Here is a 19,432-nt window from a genome sequence, read left to right on the forward strand (position 1 = left end):
GTAACATTGTTCGTCAAAACAGTGTCGAACTTGAGTGCTACAGACTTGAGTGCATAGTAGTATAGACATATTAGCATAGTAGCTATAGGCAAGGTATATTCCTTAGTAGCAGAGTGGATAATAGTAAAAGATAGTACGAAGGTTATTATTATTACATTTTTTGCCTGGACCAGGTTTGGATTTGACTTGAGCTTGACTGTGGTGCTCTTATCTCCAGCCATGAGTTGGGCACCACAAGACATTCCGTGTTGTCATTATTGTTATTCATCCCGTAACTTGATGAGAACAAGTAGGACCAACAAGTCGTTACTCAGAAATGAGAAGATAGGCCTACCTCTCATTGGGGTCTCATTCACCAATGGACTTAAGACAAAAGATAAGACACATTTTTGTCCTAGCTCCACTTAATACATTTCCGGACCAACGGTCCCTTCTCCTGGATTCAGTCTTAACTAAGAGCAGGATTTAGGAGCGCTGAAGAGCAGTCGTAAGTCGGACAGACTGGTGTGCGCCATGTTCTTAAGGGATTTATTTGGGAAGAATCATAGTGATTTCGTTCATGTCAACTCTACAGGCATCCTTGGAATTAATTAATCATAATAATAATAAATATGACAATATTTGTATGATACAAAATTAAGTTTTCCATTTACAGTCATGCCTCAAGAGGCATCGTGATGTCCGGAAATAAATAAAAAACACTACACCAACACTGCAAATGACAGTGGATGAATAAATAAAGCTATTTGTGTGGATATATCTATAGTGGAATAGACTGTATTAATATTCCATATTTATATCTTGTTGCGCACTCCTGGCCACCTGTTCAGCGCGCACACCACACACACACACACGCATGCACACTGTATAGCCTATATGTGTAATGAATGAACAGTAGGCTTATATTATTCTAATTACTTGTTTTCATTAGGAGATAGTAGATATATGCTCTGCCCTATAGTAGTACGTACAGTAAGTACATTACACATATTAGCATGGGCATCTAAGGCCCGCCACAGAGTCGGGCCGCTTGTATCTTTCGGAAACAAACCCTCCCTTCCGCGTTGCTCTGATTGGCCAGCGATCTGCGCTTGTTTCGCCCCTACGCCCGCGCATGCGCATGAGCCGCGATAAGCCCTTCAGGCAGGCAGGAATACTAAACTCGAGTTAACCTAATTTATACAAATGGAAGTATTGATTTCGCCGTAATGAATCATTAAAAGAATATGCCGTTAACTGGAATATGTTGTTTCTTTACACATATGTTGGATTATGTAATTGGTTTGTCATGACAAACCAATAAAAAATCGCGAATTAAACCGGTGGTTATCCTATTATATTAACATAGCTACAACAACACACAGTAAACGTTAATATAATTACATGCATCATTGTTTACAATGAACGGTGGGGCTAATCGAAAGGACTGGACACGGACAAGTTAAACAGCAATCAATTAATTTAATATAACAGGTAGTTCAAGCTGCATTTTCGTGCCTACAACCACACCACAGCCACAGGGATATTAACCACCGGTTAATTCGCGATTTTTTATTGGTTTGTCATGACAAACCAATTACATAATCCAACATATGTGTAAAGAAACAACATATTCCAGTTAACGGCATATTTTTTTACTGATTCGTTACGGCGAAATCAATACTTCCATTTGTATAAATTAGGTTAACTCGTGTTTAGTATTCCTGCCTGCCTGAAGGGCTTATCGCGGCTCATGCGCATGCGCGGGGCGTAGGGGCGAAACGAGCGTAGATCGCTGGCCAATCAGAGCAACGCGGAAGGGAGGGTTTGTTGCCGAAAGGATACAAGCAGTCGGGCCTACTGTGTGCGTGGCATGTCTGTAATCGTTTGAGGTTTCAGTCAAGTGTACCACCGCTTACCAATTTCCTACATTTCTCATGCCAGTTTACTACATTAATGCAGGTCGATCTCAACCAACACGCTGAGCAGTGTGACACTGGGTGCGCGACGCCTCTGTGAAGTCTGGTCCCCTCACGCCCGACTCTGTGGCGGCCTTAAGATGTCATGCTAAGATGTGTACTGTACTTGTTACAAAGGGTCAGATTAAACCGAATATATATATTTATTGCTTGAGATCCCTTGTATAATATTTGTATATCGTTTGATATCCCTTGTATATTATTTGTATATATACACAGAATATTCCCTTTACCTGGGTACAAACCAGAGTAATATTCGCTCTCCTATTGGACAGCGACCCCTAGGCGCCAACGACCAAGCCCCCAACGGCAAGTTCAAAGGCAACTCCGGGCATGTCTCAACATGTCCAGAGTCTGCGCAGTAATACGAGACAGAACTGAGGTTGGCACTAGATAATTCACCTTAGCGTATAAATACGGCGCAGGTGGAAACAGCAAAATTCGTTCAGTACTAGTAAAGCCTTCACCACGAGACAACGTGCAGTGAAGTGAGCAACTTTGCCTCTAAATAGAGCCTTGAGAACCGCGTGCGAATAGATTGCTAAAGTGTCAGAGTTTAAACGCAGTAACGTTGAGTTCGACTTATTCTAATGTGAAGTAATAGTCTATCATTTATAGTGTATCGTGCGGCTACAGTTCTTCAGTGACCAGCATTACCACCGGTTCGTCGTGTATATAGCTAGTGCACTTATCCAGGCTGGGCGGCCTAAACTCGTGCCCCCACCCGAGGAGTCCTAGACGAGAACTGTTGGATATGTACACCGGAGAACCTACACCGGCGACTGCAGAACCATTTCTGGTTGGATTATATTGCTTTGGGACCGTGACTGCTGGAGCAGTGAACCGTCGACCCCACTGTCGTTTGGGATCTACCCCCCGTGAGGATCATCACTCGAGCCCCGCCTCTAGGAAGAGGCTGGCTAGCTGTCTTCCATGCTGTCGAGCATACTGGATTATAGCTGTTGCTTTGTCTACTGATCAAGGGGAGTACATGCACTGGCTCCTGTATCTGGAACCTCGTTATTCCTCGTTGACCCAGACTTTGTACCCCGAACATTCCTCTACCCCGGCCGGCCTTACACCCGGAGGGAACCCCCCAGTGTCTCCAGCTGGTACTAGTGTGCCCTATGTAATTGCTATACCACAGGTGGCGTCAGTTTAGACCCATCCTAGTATTCATACTATTCTCATTGACTTACGCTCTTGACTTACTTTACGTGTGTTCTTCGCCATACAAGCGCGAGCCTAATTCTCAATCTGTAACCTAACGTTGCTTAATAATAATAAATACCCTCTAAATCAGGGGTCAGCAACCTTTTTGACATGGAGTGCCTATTTGAAATATAGTTGTAACTAGTGTGCCTCAACAATATTCCATGCATCGTATTTTTTTTTCTCTCATAATCAGGTCTTTTTAATGATAATTCTTACATTATACATCATTATTGTTATTGTTATTATTAACAATATTATTATGATGGTTGTATCAACCCTAAATCTGAGTTGGGGGGGGGGGGGGGGGGTGCAATGCAGACAAACAGCTGCATACAGTGCGACCATTTCACTCACATTTGCCCATTCATTTTTGGACACAGCACACACCATAGCTCCACCTACAGGCCTAATGGAGAACTGTACAAAAATAAATAATAATAAGTTACCCAAACTTAAAATATTGAGTTCAGTTACTGTGCTCAGTTTTCAATCCATAATAAGTTAACAGAAAAATAATTACACAACCACATTATTTCAACCTAATAAAACTATGTTTATTGTCATTGTTTTAAGAACACAAGTTGACTTGGTAATACTCACATTTTGAGTAAGAAAAATGGCTTTTAACATGTGCAATGTTCAATGAAATAATAGAAAAATAAATAATAAAATGTGTTGATTAAGCACTGGTCACAATGGTGACCGTAATAATGTTTTGTTATAAGGCTCTGCAAATGTTACTGAATGATGTAGCAATGTATTTCCAGCTAAATTGAAATAATAAACAAATAAAGGGTTTCAATTAAATATGTGTACTATTGTCACATGACACAGCTCAGAAGCTCAGAACACCTCAGAACACAGCTACATCTAACTAGGCGTCGCAAGGTTTAAGTTTAACTGAGGCTAACGTTAACATGATGGCACACACACAGTGCACACACAAAGCACACCCTCCTCCTCCTCCTCCAATCTCTCCACCAGAGCCAGCGAGAGAGAGAGAGAGAGAGAGAGAGAGAGAGAGAGAGAGAGAGAGAGAGAGAGAGAGAGAGGAGAGAGAGAGAGAGAGAGAGAGAGAGAGAGAGAGAGAGAGAGAGAGAGAGGTTCAGCACCACATGCACAGTGGACAGCTCCCCTAGCCCTACACATACACATGCCGCGTAATAATAATAATAATATATGCGCGATTGTGCGTATGATCTATTATGCGTAGAGCCCTGCATATGCACGTTCAAGTTCAAGTTAACATGCAAACCGAAAATAAACAGCAGCCTACCTGTCGCGTCAGTGTTTTGCCTGGCTGAGCTCCGGTTATTTGGGGGGTGTAATTAGTCACTTTAAGCTTCGGAGTGGTCGGTTGTCAATCGACTCCGGGAGGGGTTGAGCACGTACTTCATGTGCGAAAAGATCTGCTCACAGAGGTATGTTGACCCGAAGACCGTCAGCAAAGCCATTGCAACGTTCCGTTGACATGGTGGGGATATCTTTTATCCTTGCTTTTATTGTCTCTTTATTTGGCAAGCCTTCAAACAAAACATAATAGGTACAGATATAAAAGCCTATATACGTCGCCATCCGTGAATGGCTTTCCACGTTTTGCAATGCAATGAGCAATGCGATAGCAATTGCTTCAGTTGCGTGTTTTTTAGTGCTTGTGAACACTTTGAGGGTGCTGGCTTGCTTCCCATACCTGGCGACGGCACGTTTAATGGATTCTGCCTTATCCGCCTGATCCTTGAAACTTGTTTTATGCTTAGTCTCGGAATGGCGTTTCACAGATGATGTTTGGCAAACTACATTTTCCAAACAGAAAGAACACATACTGTAGCACGGTCCTTCTGACGGTCCACAAACCCGTAATCGTCTGTCCACGAGGGCTGGAATGTGCGAATTTGCTTTGATTTCTTAGCGGGGGTTGATCATGACACTGCACAGAATGCAACCTCAGCACTGTGTGTTACCTGGCGCGACTGCTGCGGGAGGCCGGCGGGAGGCCGGCTACAGCGGAGCACATGGGAACAGCTGATTGCTGTCATAATATAGGGGTGTGCAGAACAGTCGACTTACAAAAAAGAACCTGTGGGAGGATTTCAACAAGAGATATGCGACAACAGTGCAAAACATTTCACAATAATATTTCAAAGCGAAGTAAAAAAAAAAATAATAATAATAATAATAATTTTTTTTTTTTTTTGTTTTTGCTGCCCCCCCCCCCCCCCCCCCCCCGCGTGCCTATGGAAATGGTCCCGCGTGCCTAAGCAGGCACGCGTGCCTAGGGTTGCCGACCCCTGCTCTAAATAGTACTTCATGTGTCAATGCCGTATTCTTGTGTGGGTGTTCACCATATATATTCATGTACTGTATGGCCAGTAATTAAAGTACATAACTAGTAGTGGTTTAATATATCATACTCTTTAATACAGTCAGGGAATTGTACCCCTCAGTTACAGTACTGTACTGTACTGTAGTAGAACTACAGTATGACTACTATAGGGAAGCGCAGTATCTGTGATCTCCTAATAAAACAAGTCATCCGGTCCACTCACAGTACGCCTCTGTGGCGGCCTTAAGATGTCATGCTAAGATGTGTACTGTACGTACTACTAGGGCAGCGCATACAGTATCTACTATCTCCTAATGAAACAAGTAATTATAATAATATAAGCCTACTGTTCATTCATTACACACGTAGAACAGTATGCACGTGTGTGTGTGTGTGCGCGCACTGCGGCAGGTGGCTAGGAGCGCGCAACAAGACAGTATAAATATGGAATATAACAGTCTATTCCACTATAGGTATAGTGTTAATATGATGACAATACATTTTAATCTAATTTAATTTTGATCCGTCGCAAAGTGCTTCCTCTCTACCTGTTGAATACAGGGCAATGTCAACGCTTATTTTGCAAATGGCTCTCACATTATAATGAGCTGGAGCGGCGTGTCTGTATGCAAATGAAGTAAACAGGAACACGCGTTCCAGTTTGTGAATGAGTGACGTATCTCATTCAGGAGATCGCAGCTGAGATCATTTGGCAATTTAAGACAACCTCTCCACGCGTTGGTGAATACGGGGGGTAATTGTCGTTGACTTTCTCTTATGACCTTCCAAGGAGGTTGTCGTAAGAGACATCTTAAAACAATGTTGGTGAATGAGGTCCATTGTCTGTTACGTGGACTGTATGGTCTCCAGGGGTGTAAAGTACTTGAGTAATTGTACTTTGTTACAATACTTAAGTACTGTGTTTAAGGATTTCTACTTTACTCAAGTATTATTAGGTTTGTATAGTTGTACTTTTACTCAATTACATTTCAGAGAAAAAAAACATACGTTTTACTCCTTACATTTAAAATGCATACCTACAAAGTGCAAAGTACAAATCTTGCAGGTCCAACTATTTTAATTAGTATATTTGTTTCTCTAGCCGAACTAATGTTAACGTTATTAATCCTGCGGCTGCACTTTATTTAAAAACAGCCAATCAAATCCACATCAATGGAACATTAACCCGCCCATACCCATGCTGATTGGTCCTTGTGCAAGACTAGAAAGCGGGGATCTTTGATTAGACACCCATAAGGGCAAGACTAGAGTCAAATCAGTTTGAGCATCAGCTACTGCTGAAGTTAAACCAAACGTTTTTCTGCTGAAGTTAACTTGGAACGTTCTGGTCTTGTGAGCAATTCTTTTTATATGTACTATTTTTCTATGGCAGTGGTTTCTGTCTTTGAGCCACCCCATGTATTTGTTTTGTTAAATTCCACCAACAGCACACTTGACTCAACTTAATCGAGTCTCCTTTAGTCTCCTCCAGGCTGGATTATTGCAACGCACTCCTCATCGGGATCCCTAGCAAGAACATCCAAAGGCTACAATGTATCCAAAATAGCGCTGCCTGCTAGGATCCTGATGGGAGTGCGGAAATACCACCATATCACACCCATCCTCAAGTCCCTTCACTGGCTCCCCGTCTCACTCAGGATCGAGTACAAAGTCTCCCTGCTCACTCACCAGTGCCTCCACGGAAACGCCCCCCACTACCTTAAATAACTCATCACCCCTCACTCCTCCTCACGTCATCTCCACTCCGGCCAGGCAAACCTCCTCCAGTGCCCAAGGACCAAACTCTGCACCATGGGAGATCGGGCTTTCGGCTCATCCGCTCCCAGTCTGTGGAATGCTCTCCCTGACCACCTGAGTGCACCACAGACTGTCGATGCTTTTAAAAAGGGCATCAAAACTAATAGGCCGTGAGCCAGTAGGGTTGGTCGTTACCATCTTGGGGGACTAACTTTCATAGTGATTTTTGGGAAGGTATACACCCCTACTGCTAGAAAATATGTGATAGCAATGCAGCAGCAGCCTCCAAATGTGTGCTATCACAGCTTTTAAAACACTACCAAGCATATCTTTCAGGCCTCCTGTCCGAAATTACATGCCCCAAATTAATCATGATAGCTCCTGAACCATAAGGCCTATATGCATGTTTCTGGTCTCCTTTGATAGGTAACAAGCTAGGACATATGAATCCAGTGTAAGTAAACCCACATCTATTACCATTCCAGAGTAAATGGAGATACAATGAAGGAAAACATCATGTTTTTACCCTCGCCTGGTACATAATCTTAATTTAAAAGGCAATATGACCATTATAACCAATAACCCATGGATAATAATGCAACTGAATGTGTTCTCCTACTCCTTGACTACAAATCTAACTCTGGATGTGATGAAAATACACTAAAAATACAACATTTATGATACAGTTTAAAAAAAAGGTATACTCAGATGATGTAAATGTTTTGGCCATGGTTACCGTTTACATGTTGACTGTTTGCTGGTAATTTTACTCCAAAACACTATTTCTTTCAATACTGCCATGTTACAAAAACATAAATCTCCCCAAAACATTGAAATAATAAAAAACAATGAATATTGATCAATATGCATATTCAACATTCATATAGGGCCACAGAGTGTCATGCCATGTCACCTATCAATGTTTTCAGCCCAGTTAGACCTATACAATGATATAATATATAATTTTTTCAGAAAAATATTTGTTTATTTTGGAAAGTACAGACAGTTCTCAGTCTCTATCCGTGGCGCTGTTGGTGGCACTCTACAATTGGTTTACTGTTAATAACCTAGTAATCATAATAATTTTCCAAGTCTTCCATGTCTTCCACATCTTCATCAGAACTTTCCACACTCTCTGAGGTGGATGCCTGGTTCTCACAGTCTGCCAGTCTACACATGTCATTTCACCTGAGGCCATTTGCAACACATACATCTTGGGAGTGAACATTTATTTGGACCGTTACAGGCCAGTAGATCCAGGACGGCATCGGGTGCTGGCTGGCCTTCCGTCCAGTCCACCACCAACTGTTCAGCTTCCTCTTCTCTCTCTATCTTCAGGCTTCTGCAAACAGGGCTTGGCACTTGTGGGTCCTTCTCCAAACATCTTCTCCATATACCAGCCTGGTAGTTGGCTTTCTGTGCATGTTTTGTTAAGCAGTCCTTGCATGGTGGGAGTTGATGACTTTCAAGTTCACCTTTTTTGGTATAGAAAATGTGATATCTGAGCTGATTGACCTTGGTGGTTGATGCTTTTGGGGCATACAGGAGACATGTAAATGCCTCTAGTTTGTCCCTCAGCTCTGGGGAGAGATCCCATTCCTGACCCAACTCTGAGAATGTGTCCTGATTTTGTCTATTGCTGGTCAGAATTTTTAGGGCACTTGTCTTCCCTTTGCCTGCAAAAGCACTTACAGTGTCACATCCTGTATATGCATGCAACCCGATGAGAGCCCTACACACCTCTATGCTAACAGTGGCAGCAACCTTCCTGGTGTCCACAAGCCTTGCACAGGATTTACTGCCACACATCTGGAACAATGGGGCCTCAATCTTGTCACAGAACGCTAAAGACATGATAAAGACATCTGTGTCTTCTGAGCAGATAACTACAGATGGGTATCCCTCTCTTTGTGGCATGGGCAGCATGGAGAAGTAGGCGGCCATCTGCTTCTTGTTGGTATTGAAGAGCTGACACCTCCTCACTGTCCTGAGATGAGATTCTGTAACATTTGTCATTCACAGTTTCATACAGAATCTTGTCTTGTAGCTTTGCTCTGTACTCTGCCTTCCTCCATTCATCGACTATACAGCTAATGAGACTAGTTTTGTTACTGACTTTGGTCAGGAAGCTCCTCCACAGCCTCACCATCTGTGTACCTGTGATACCTTGCAACTCATGACCAGTCTCTTCACCCCGTAGAGATCTTTCACTGTTCTTGATAGAGTTCTCCTTGTATGTGTCAAACACAACATCTATTCTGCTACTCTTACTGCCTTCCCTCAGAGCCATACCCAGAACTGTTGTGGCAGCATCTCTGAAAGTAACTTGATCACCTTTCACTCTTTGGACCAAGTTCATTCCATCAACCACTGTAGCAGAGTTCTCTGGGAGTTGCTCTGCTACTGCTAAATTTTTCTGTAAGGTCGTGGCCAAAGTAGCTTTATTTGTCTTTCTCAGCAATCCGCCTGGTGTGGACTGTGGACAGGGCCCAGGAAAATCGCCCAAGGGGTGGGGAAAGGATATCTTCCATATATAGACTGCGCCCTTGTGCCATCACTTTGATGTGTCCAAACAAAGACCTGTTTGCTTTTAAGATGATTGCCCTCCCACTTGATTTCACTTATCTTCTTACACATATCACTGAATGTGTTTAGCCTGTTGGTTTTCATTGGGTCATGGAATTTCTTTGCTGGTGGGTCTTTCTCCAGTCTCTCATCCTTGAAGATTGTATTGCTCACCAATATCATATGCATTCATCAGGTCGGAGGCAATCTCCTTGGGGGCTGTCTTTGCTGTAGAGATGCTAATGAGGTCCTGCTTCTTTTCAAATGGGTTGACCCATTCCTGTATGAGGCTAACCACTGCTGAAACTGCTTCCTCATCTTTCTGGATTCTTGGCCGCTGTAGCTCTGTATGACAAACCTCTGATTTGTTACCTTGCACCATCTCCCTTAACTGTCCCAGGAATGCACTGCGGTGCTCAGCTGTTATGTAGTGACACTTGACAGCTCCAGCATTCAGGCTGAACCTTGTTGTGCCTCCAGGAGTCTGTGTGTCTTTGTTAACTGTGACTTCAGTAGCCTGGTCCACAGGGATCCGTCCAAAGGGGTTGTTACTTGACAGCTGCACCAAGAATTGGCCTGTCTTGAAGGCCTCATACACAGTAGGATGCTTCTCTGGGCGGTTTTTCATCTGAGCAAAGTAAGGGGACAGGTACCTGGCATAATGTATCTTATCATAGGCAAAGCACCATGGGATCATGCTTATTATAGCATGGAGGTGCAACTCCCAGTCCCCCTCACGAGAGGCACGCAGCAGGCCAAGTATTACGTTATCTACCATGTCAATGTATGACATCCAGAATGCAGAAAGCTCTCCATTGTTGTGACGGAGGTGTTCCAGAAAGTCTGTCCACAGGGTTATCAGCTCAGCTAAGAGTGGACTTTGCAGCAGATTGTTCGCCGTCTGTTGGTTCAAGTCACTGGCCATGTCTTTCACATTGTCCAAGAATGATTTGATCATCCCACTCTTCTCTGGAATGCTGTCCTCAACCCACAGTGTGAACTCTGAACTCTGCCCATGCGAGTCTCATCAGTGCTTCATAGATGTACATGTGGACCCTGACAGCACGTTTATAGTGTTTACCATCAAGGACATACAGTATGGTATGGAATGTCCCCATTCTGAGAAGAATGTTGGAGAAGCGCTCTTTGTGATTCCAGGCAATTTCAGTGGCTTTCGCATATAGTGCTTGATCCATGACTACCACAATTGATTCTAGATGCAGTTCCTTTCTGATTATCTCTGATTGATTCAGGATTTCAAACACTGGTCAACTGTGTGGCTGGTGAATTGATGGTTGGCAGATACCCAACTATATCTTGTGAGATTGGTTCTTGGTCCCTGGTGCTGATATTAAAACCAGTCCAGCTTGGGATTGTCTGATTCTCTGTATCTGTTTGCCTTGCAAGTGCCCACACCAGGTTCTTCTTGCAGGCAAGAAGAGCAGCTTCCTTGGTTTCCTGGACACAGTGTTCCCTGGTTGGGAGAGGCTGTGGGCCCACACGCGCACCTGCTACATATACTCCCAGTTCTTGGTCCTCAATGGTGACCGATCTCTGCTTCAGTTTCTCAATGTGTGGAAGCTCAGCTCTTGGTAGTTGTGGTCCATAGACATTGGCCTGTACAACTATACCATTGACTCTATGTGATGTGCCCTTTCCAGTGAGAGTTTCCTCAAGTCTATCAATATTGTCCCATGCAAGATTGATGGTGGAAGTACAACTCTATGAGTTGAGGCTGTTGCTAGCTTTTGGATACATAGAGCAGTGTCCTTCTCTTCAAGTTGGGAGTAATAGACCCCATGCCCAAGCTTGTTCAGTGTTTGGATGAGCTCAGTATTACCCGTCAATGATTTTACTGCATAAGGAAGTAGAAGGTGGTTTGTGTTAAAAATGTAAACATGATTACTTCGTTTTAAATCTTTTTATTTTTCATGAGGTTTCACATTCAATCGACAGATCTACAGAATGTTCAGTGTCACTCTCATGAACAATTTTTAACAATTTTCCTTGTGCTCCCCACTCAATCCATTCTCCCATCTCTCACTCACACTCACACACTGGGACATACACACACGTACACACGCACACACGCGCATACAGGCATACACACACACACACATACACACATACACTTGCCCACATACACACAAATAAACAATTAGACAACAAAAAAAAAGAAAATAATAATAATAAAAATAAAGTAAAATAAAATAAAATAAAGGGACAGTAGGTAAATCATAAGTAAATAAGGAATAAGGAATAAAAGTGCAAATGTCGGTATTGTAAACAGTGACATTTTATAGCACCCAGTTGCTCACACCCGCTTATCGATAGCTACTCCGACAGAGAAGGGTCCGGGCCGCTGCGTGTTCAGCTCCCTTTCCCAGACCCGACCCCGTGGGGGCAGGGTTTGACAGCCATGCGCAGGCAACCAGGCACTTACACGCAGACAAAGAGCCTCAACAGATCAGCTAATCTAATCTGCTAAAACTCCACGTCTGTTATTTAGATATGACACATTTATAGGACTACATTATGAGTTTCCAGTTGAGTATAGAGTGGATTCCAGAGTTCTTGAAATAAGTGACCCTGGTTGTGCTTTTCAATCGTTATCTTTTCTAAGGGAAGAAACTGAGATATTTGTTCTATGAACATATTGAATGTTTGTGCGATTTCATTTTTCCATAGAAGAAGTATACATTTCTTTGCAAAATATGTTATGTATACCAACAGTCTGCATTTCTTTTGGTCTAAGTGGCAGTTTGTTATATTATTTAATAGATAGACACATGGTGATAACTCAAATTCCAACTCCATGACAGATTTAGTAAATAAGTGGATCTTGTTCCAGAAATGCTTCAATTTGCTATATTGCCAGAACATATGCAGAAATGTTCCTTCTTTAATTTTACATCTTGGGCAATTTGGTGAGTTTTCTTTCGAGATTTTGTGCATTTTTACAGGAGTAAGGTAGAATTTATGAATAAATTTGAAATTACTTTCTTTGATCTTATTGCTTGTAAAGGGAAAGAAAGTTCGATCACAGATATCTTGCCAATTGTTTTCTTCAAATTTCGTTGCCAGGTCCGTCTCCCAGCATCTTAATAGAGCTGGGAAGACTGTTTGGCATTCATTAGTTAGAATTTCATATAGTTCACTGATTTTACCTTTAATTGTGGATGAGGTAGTTCGTTTTTCTTCCAATTCTGTCATTTCAAAGCTTTCAAAACATGATTACTTGATTAAAATGTTCCTTACGCTTTCTCCTAGCATCACGATCGGCCATGCTTGCTGAAAGAGGGGTGTGGCTCTAATGCAGTCCACTTTAGATGATGTGGAACAGTGGTTGGCTTATAGACATCCAATAAAATGTTTGTTCATATGGGTGGGTGGAGTCAGATAATAATAATAATAATTATTATAGATCTAGACAGCCTTTAAAAGTCATGTCCATGGATCAAATGGGATATCTTTATAAATTGTATCATAAATGTTGTATTTTTTGTGTATTTTCATCAGATCCAGAGTTACATTTGTAGTCAAGGAGTAGGAGGACACATTCAGTTGCATTATTATCCATGTGATATTGGTAATAATGGTCATATTGCCTTTTAAATTAAGATTATGTACCAGGCGAGGATATACATATGATGTTTTCCTTCATTGTATCTCCATTTACTCTGGAATGGTAATATATGTTGGTTTACTTACACTGGATTCATATGTCCTAGCTTGTTACCTATCAAAGGAGACCAGACACATGCATATAGGCCTTATGGTTCAGGAGCTATGATTCATTTGGGGCATGTAATTTCGGACAGGAGGCCTGAAAAATATGCTTGGTAGTGTTATAAAAGATATGATAGCACACATTTGGAGGCAACTGCTGCATTGCTATCACATATTTTCTAGCAGCAGGGGTGTATACCTTCCCAAAAATCACTATGAAAGTTAGTCCCCCAAGATGGTAGCCGTGGCCCAAATTTGGGGCCCTGGCTCACGGCCTATAACCTTTTCAATAGAGCCTTTTGTTGACTTTTCAACAAGAAACAACACAGCACAATAATGACAATTATACATACATACATCCAAGAACACAAACTAACACAACAATAATTAGACCATAAATCAGACCTATTATATATTGCATACACAACCAGTCAAAATAATTTGAAACAATGTCAAAGGATAATAAAATAAAATATATACTATGAAAAAATGCTTACCGAGCCCACTCCAACTCCAGGTCCGGCAACCGCGAGCCACCACCCCAGAGAAACCACTGCCCGGCCCCCCCGCGAGCCAAAGCACCATGCCCCTTTAGCGCCCCGACCCGCAGAGACCCCGAACCGCGGCCCGCCCCAGCCATAGCCCACGATCGCCAGACCAGACCAGAAGGGAGTCAGAAAATATACATAGGATCAATCAATATTGAGTGAAAAATAATAATAATAAACAAAACAAAAATTACAAAAAAACACCATAACCATCAACATACATGAATATTCGCTCGTTCGCCCCCCCCCCCCCCCCCCTCTCGCCCCAAGACCTCAATGTGAGACATCAACATAACATCCTATTCAGTACTCATCTTCCAGAATCATATGCGTTCTTTTAGTTTTTCCACCACTGCCCACCAGACCGCAATATTGGCTTCCTTAACACCTATGATACGTGCAGTGGAAATCTCCAAATAAATAACATCAAGATAGGTGAGAATCCATACCTTCGGACATAACTTATCTGGTTGTATCCAGCGTGAGGCAATCAGCTTTTTGGCAGCTGTCAGACCAGCCAAAATGTTTCTCTTTACTTGTGCAGAGGTCGGCAGTTGAGAAACAACATTTAACAACACAACTGAAGGCAAGGCCAGTATAGTTAGAGAGAAAATCTCTGACAGCTGAGTGGTGACATTTTCCCAAAAGCTCTCCACAGGTGGGCATTCCCAATACATATGCATGTATGTTCCAATGGCACCGGCTGGACACAAGGTACATCGAGAGTCAGGCCTGAGACCCATCAGGTTCAATCGCCTGGGGGTCAAATAAGTCCTATGAACAAAATGTAAATGAATCTGTTGGTGATCTGGGTTGCGTGATGATAGTTTAATATTTTCCCATACCACATCCCAGTCAAAATCTACTGTACTGTATATCCAACTTAGGGACATCCTTTCTCCAGATCGTATCTAAGGGTAGATCTTTATATGCGGCCGTGAGTAAGTGCCGATAGAAGTCAGAGACGAAGCCTCTCGATGTCTCTCTGTCATAGAAGAATTTGTGAAATCGGTGACGTTCTAGTGGAGCATCCCATGGAACTCTGTGAGCCTTTAGTGCTGCCCTCATTTGTAAATAAAATAACAAGGTGTTACCGGGGAGATCAAATTAGTTGGATAGGTCCTGAAAGGATCGGATACCAGAGTCATTGAACATATCCCTCAATACATGGACCCCTTTCCCCTCCCATCTGGGGAATCTAATGGGTCGTTGTCCAATGAGGAGCAAATTGTTATTGAATAGTGGGGAGTACGTGTGCCACTTATGTCGGTTAGTGCATGCTTTCTGGGTGTCACGCCAAGTCTGGATCACATGTGTGATCAGAGGTCCAAAATCGTAATTTGCATTGCTTAATTGAGATGTTGGTATACACGATATCTTGAAGTCTGTGTGGGGACACCATCTCCTCCTCCAATGGGCGCCAGGAAACAGTTGCTTGCTCGTCAAACCAAGTGATAAGAGGTCTTAGTGAGTAAGCTTGGAAATAAAACTTAAAGTCTGAAAATGCTAAACCCCCGTTGAGTTTACTCCTCTGTGCAGTGGATCTCTTTAGGCGTGGGCGTTTGTTATTCCAGACAAATTTATATGCAGCCAAGTGCAGTTTTTGCCAGTAACCAGCAGGAGGGGGCAACGGGAGCATGGAGCTGATCAAATTAATCCTAGGTAAGACATTCATCTTAATTATCGAGGCGCGGGCCTGTAATGAGTTCTTTAATTTGGACCACCTGTCAAAATCCTTCGTAATCCTGTCACCCAAGCTGGAGTAGTTATATTTTACTGTCTGGTTGACAGTTGGGAATATTTCAATCCCCAGGCATTTAAAGTGCTCTACCATGATAATATTTGCTGGAAGGAGGGTTGCCTTTGCCGCCTCATTGAGTGGAAGAATTTTGGCCAGTTGATCTTAAATCCAGATAGGCTGCAGAGGAGGAGGTAGGGCAGAGAGATGGCTGGGTTCTGCATAAATAGGAGTACATCATCTGCGTATAAGCTGATATGGTGATGTGTGCCCTTAATTGACACAGGGGATATAGCCCGGGATTGTCTTATGTAGTGAGCTAAAGGTTTGAGCGATAAAGCAAAGAGTCCTGGGCTCAGAGGACAACCCTGTCTAGAGGAGCGCGAGACCGCGAATAGTGGTGAGCAGAGCTTCCCTGTCAAAATCATGGCAGAGGGACCTGTGTAGAGGACTTTGATCATGTGAATGAAACCCTCACCCAATCCCATATTTAAGAACTGCCCATAAATATGACCACTCCAATCTGTCAAAGGCCTTCATCGCGTCCAAGGACATGACAGCCGTAGGGATTGCGACATCCTTACTGGCATCAATCACGTGCAGTAAACGTCTGATATTATCCGTGACCAGTCGGCCTCATATAAAGCCGGTCTGATCGGGGTTCACCAGAAATGTCATATGCTTTTGGAGACGGATGGCTAGCACCTTAGCATATAGCTTGAGATCGGCTCCGAGGAGACTTAAGGGTCTATAGCTGCCACATTCAGTGGGGTCTTTATCTTTCTTGAGTAGAACAGATATAAGCGCCATATTGACATCCCTGGAAAAATTGCCCTCCTTGACTGAGTGTAAAATCATTAAGAGTAACAAGGGACCAACTATATCCCAAAATGCAGTGTATAGCTCCGGTGGGATGCAATTGTCCGCAATTGCTTCCCTGAGTTCCTCCAGTGTTCGTCCTCCTCTGGGACTTGTGGTAGGTTAATTTGATTAAGATAGCCCTCCAGCTTGGCATGATCAAGGACCACTTCTGACTTGTATAGGTTGGAATAAAATGAGCAAAATGTGTCATTGATTTTCTTGGGGTCGGTGGTTACCTCCCCCTGTTGGTTCTTAATGGCAGGGATATCCGCAAATTGATCGCTGGCCCGTATTTTCATAGCCAGTAGGTGACTAGGTCTAGAGCCGTGAAAGTAGTAGTGTTGTCTTGTTCTGTGCATTTGCAATTCAGACTGTTGTCTCAAAATGGAGTTTATCTCCTTTTTCACCACTTTAATTTGGAGTTCCAGATGTTCAGAATATTTGCGCTGCATAGATGACAACAATGCTTTATGTTGCTATTCCAGTTCCACCAACTTGGATAGGCGCCCCTTGCGGAGATTGGAAGCAAATAGAGTGGTATTACTCCTAATAAACCCCTTTACCGCATTCCACAGAGTTCTGGTGTCTTGCACCGAACCAGCATTAAACTGCATGAATTCAATGAGCTTCTCTCTAAATTGAAGATTAAATTCATCGTTCTTCAGCAATGTTGAGTTAAAGCACCACCTAGGGGCACGAGACGTCAACCTGCTGAGTGAACCCTTAAGGAGGATGTATTTGTGGTCTGACAGTGCAATTGGTTTCAATTCAACGTCAAAACTCTCAAATAGCCCAGGGGAGGAGAAGACATAATCAATTCTGGAGAAAGTTTTATGTCTCGCAGAGAAGAAAGAGTAGTCTCACGAGGTTGGGTTGAGTACCCGCCACATATCCATAACCCCGGTGTCTTTAGACCAGCCACGTAGGGCCGTGGACGCCTGCTTTTGATCGTGGGTGACTGCATCTCCGGATTTATCAACCAGCGGATCCCACATGGCATTGAAATCAGCACCCACTATGAATGAGTACTCAGGTAGTTTCAGCATCTCTGTAGTGAGTGCAGTATAAAATTGTGCGTCAAACACATTAGGGGCGTATGCAGCTATAAGAGCAATTTTCCTGTTAGTGTATTCCATTTTTGCTATAGTGATCCGTCCTTCAGCATCCGACCAAATGTCTATTAGTTTAATATTTAGCTTCCGCTTAGCCACTATGGCTACCCCCCTGGATCTAGTGGTAAAAGAGGATGAACCTATAATATGATACAAAAAAATCGCAAGTTTAGCACCGTCAGCCTTCAAAAGATGTGTTTCACTCAGCAAAGCCACATCGACCTCCTGTCTCTTCATCCATGTAAGTGCACTTGTGTGTTTATGATGGATATTAAGCCCCCCTGAATTCCAGATTAAAATGTTTAAGTTAGCCATAGTCCAACCAGGCTGCAGTATGAACATGATTCCCCTGAAGTATAGTACCAAAATATATACATACCCCCACGCTAAGCACCTGTTGGGCGAGAGGAGACATACAATAGAACGAGCAAAAAAAATAAAAAAAAAACCTGTGCCCCGATGTCGATCAAACATCGCCTGGCACTGCGACCGGGTCACAGCAACCAGGACCACACTATGTAAATTTACTATTCTAACCAGAATTGTATATTGTAACAACTTAGAAATAGGGGGAACCCCCCGTCTCCCAACAGAGAGTATCAATCTATGTCTAAATAGACTTCAGTGCATAGAACATTATACATATGAAAAAGGCACATGGAACATAGCTCATCCAAACTGAACTTGAATAAAGTGACTTACTCTTATCACACGTCGGAATACCATCATCGTGGAAACAAACCCCATGTGCTGTCCACGATGAGATTGCGCAGTGACGGCGACAGACCTGTATTCTGTTATAATAGAAAGGAAAGTAAAATTCACAACATTGTCAGCCGCTGTAGGATCGCCTCATCTTGCCACCCGCATATAGTTTGTTACAAGGGGGGAACAACTCCCTCGAATGGACGGATCATAAACATATTCAATCTGTTTGAGTGAAGGCTGTGATCTTCAACCCGCTCGGTCCAAGCCAAACGGAGATAATAAACAGTAAACAAAAGTAATATCCCTTGCAACGTTTACTGGGTAGCCCAAGTGCTGTATGATAAAAAGGCAATAGATAATAATAAAAAAACTGATAAGAGTATAGGGCGCCTGAATTACATTAAATTAGTCCGTAAACATGTCCGTGACTGAACCAATGTCGTATAGAGAAGTCAAGTATTACCGTCTCGGGGATCGAATAAGCAGCTGACGCGAGTGGTTACCCCAATGCCGGGCCGGCTAGCCAGCGAGCCAAAAGCACATGTGCAGCAAGGATGGTAGCTTGGTTAGCTTGCACGCTAGCCGCCCACATGTGGAATCAGCCCCGCTCCAACGGGGAAGCGGCCTGGTAGCTAGCGCGCTAGCAGGCCCCGCGCGAAGCCCGCCTCAGGTACCCGCTCCGGCCTCACACTGCCCGTCGCTCGGCGCATGCTCCACCGCGGCCCGCTTGCTCCCTCCCATCGGAGCGACCTTGCTGCTTCTTTTGATATATTCCTCCGCCTCGGTTGGTGATTTGAACAGCCGTTTGCATGATACTGCCCCCCGACCCGTCTTCACCTTTAATATTGCTGGGAAAAGCAGAAACACCTCCACATCTCGCTCCCGTGCCAGGGCCATAGTTCCTGCGAACGCCCTCC

The sequence above is a fragment of the Notolepis coatsorum genome (assembly GCF_963971535.1).
Source record: "Notolepis coatsorum genome assembly, chromosome: 14".
NCBI lineage: Eukaryota > Metazoa > Chordata > Actinopteri > Aulopiformes > Paralepididae > Notolepis > Notolepis coatsorum.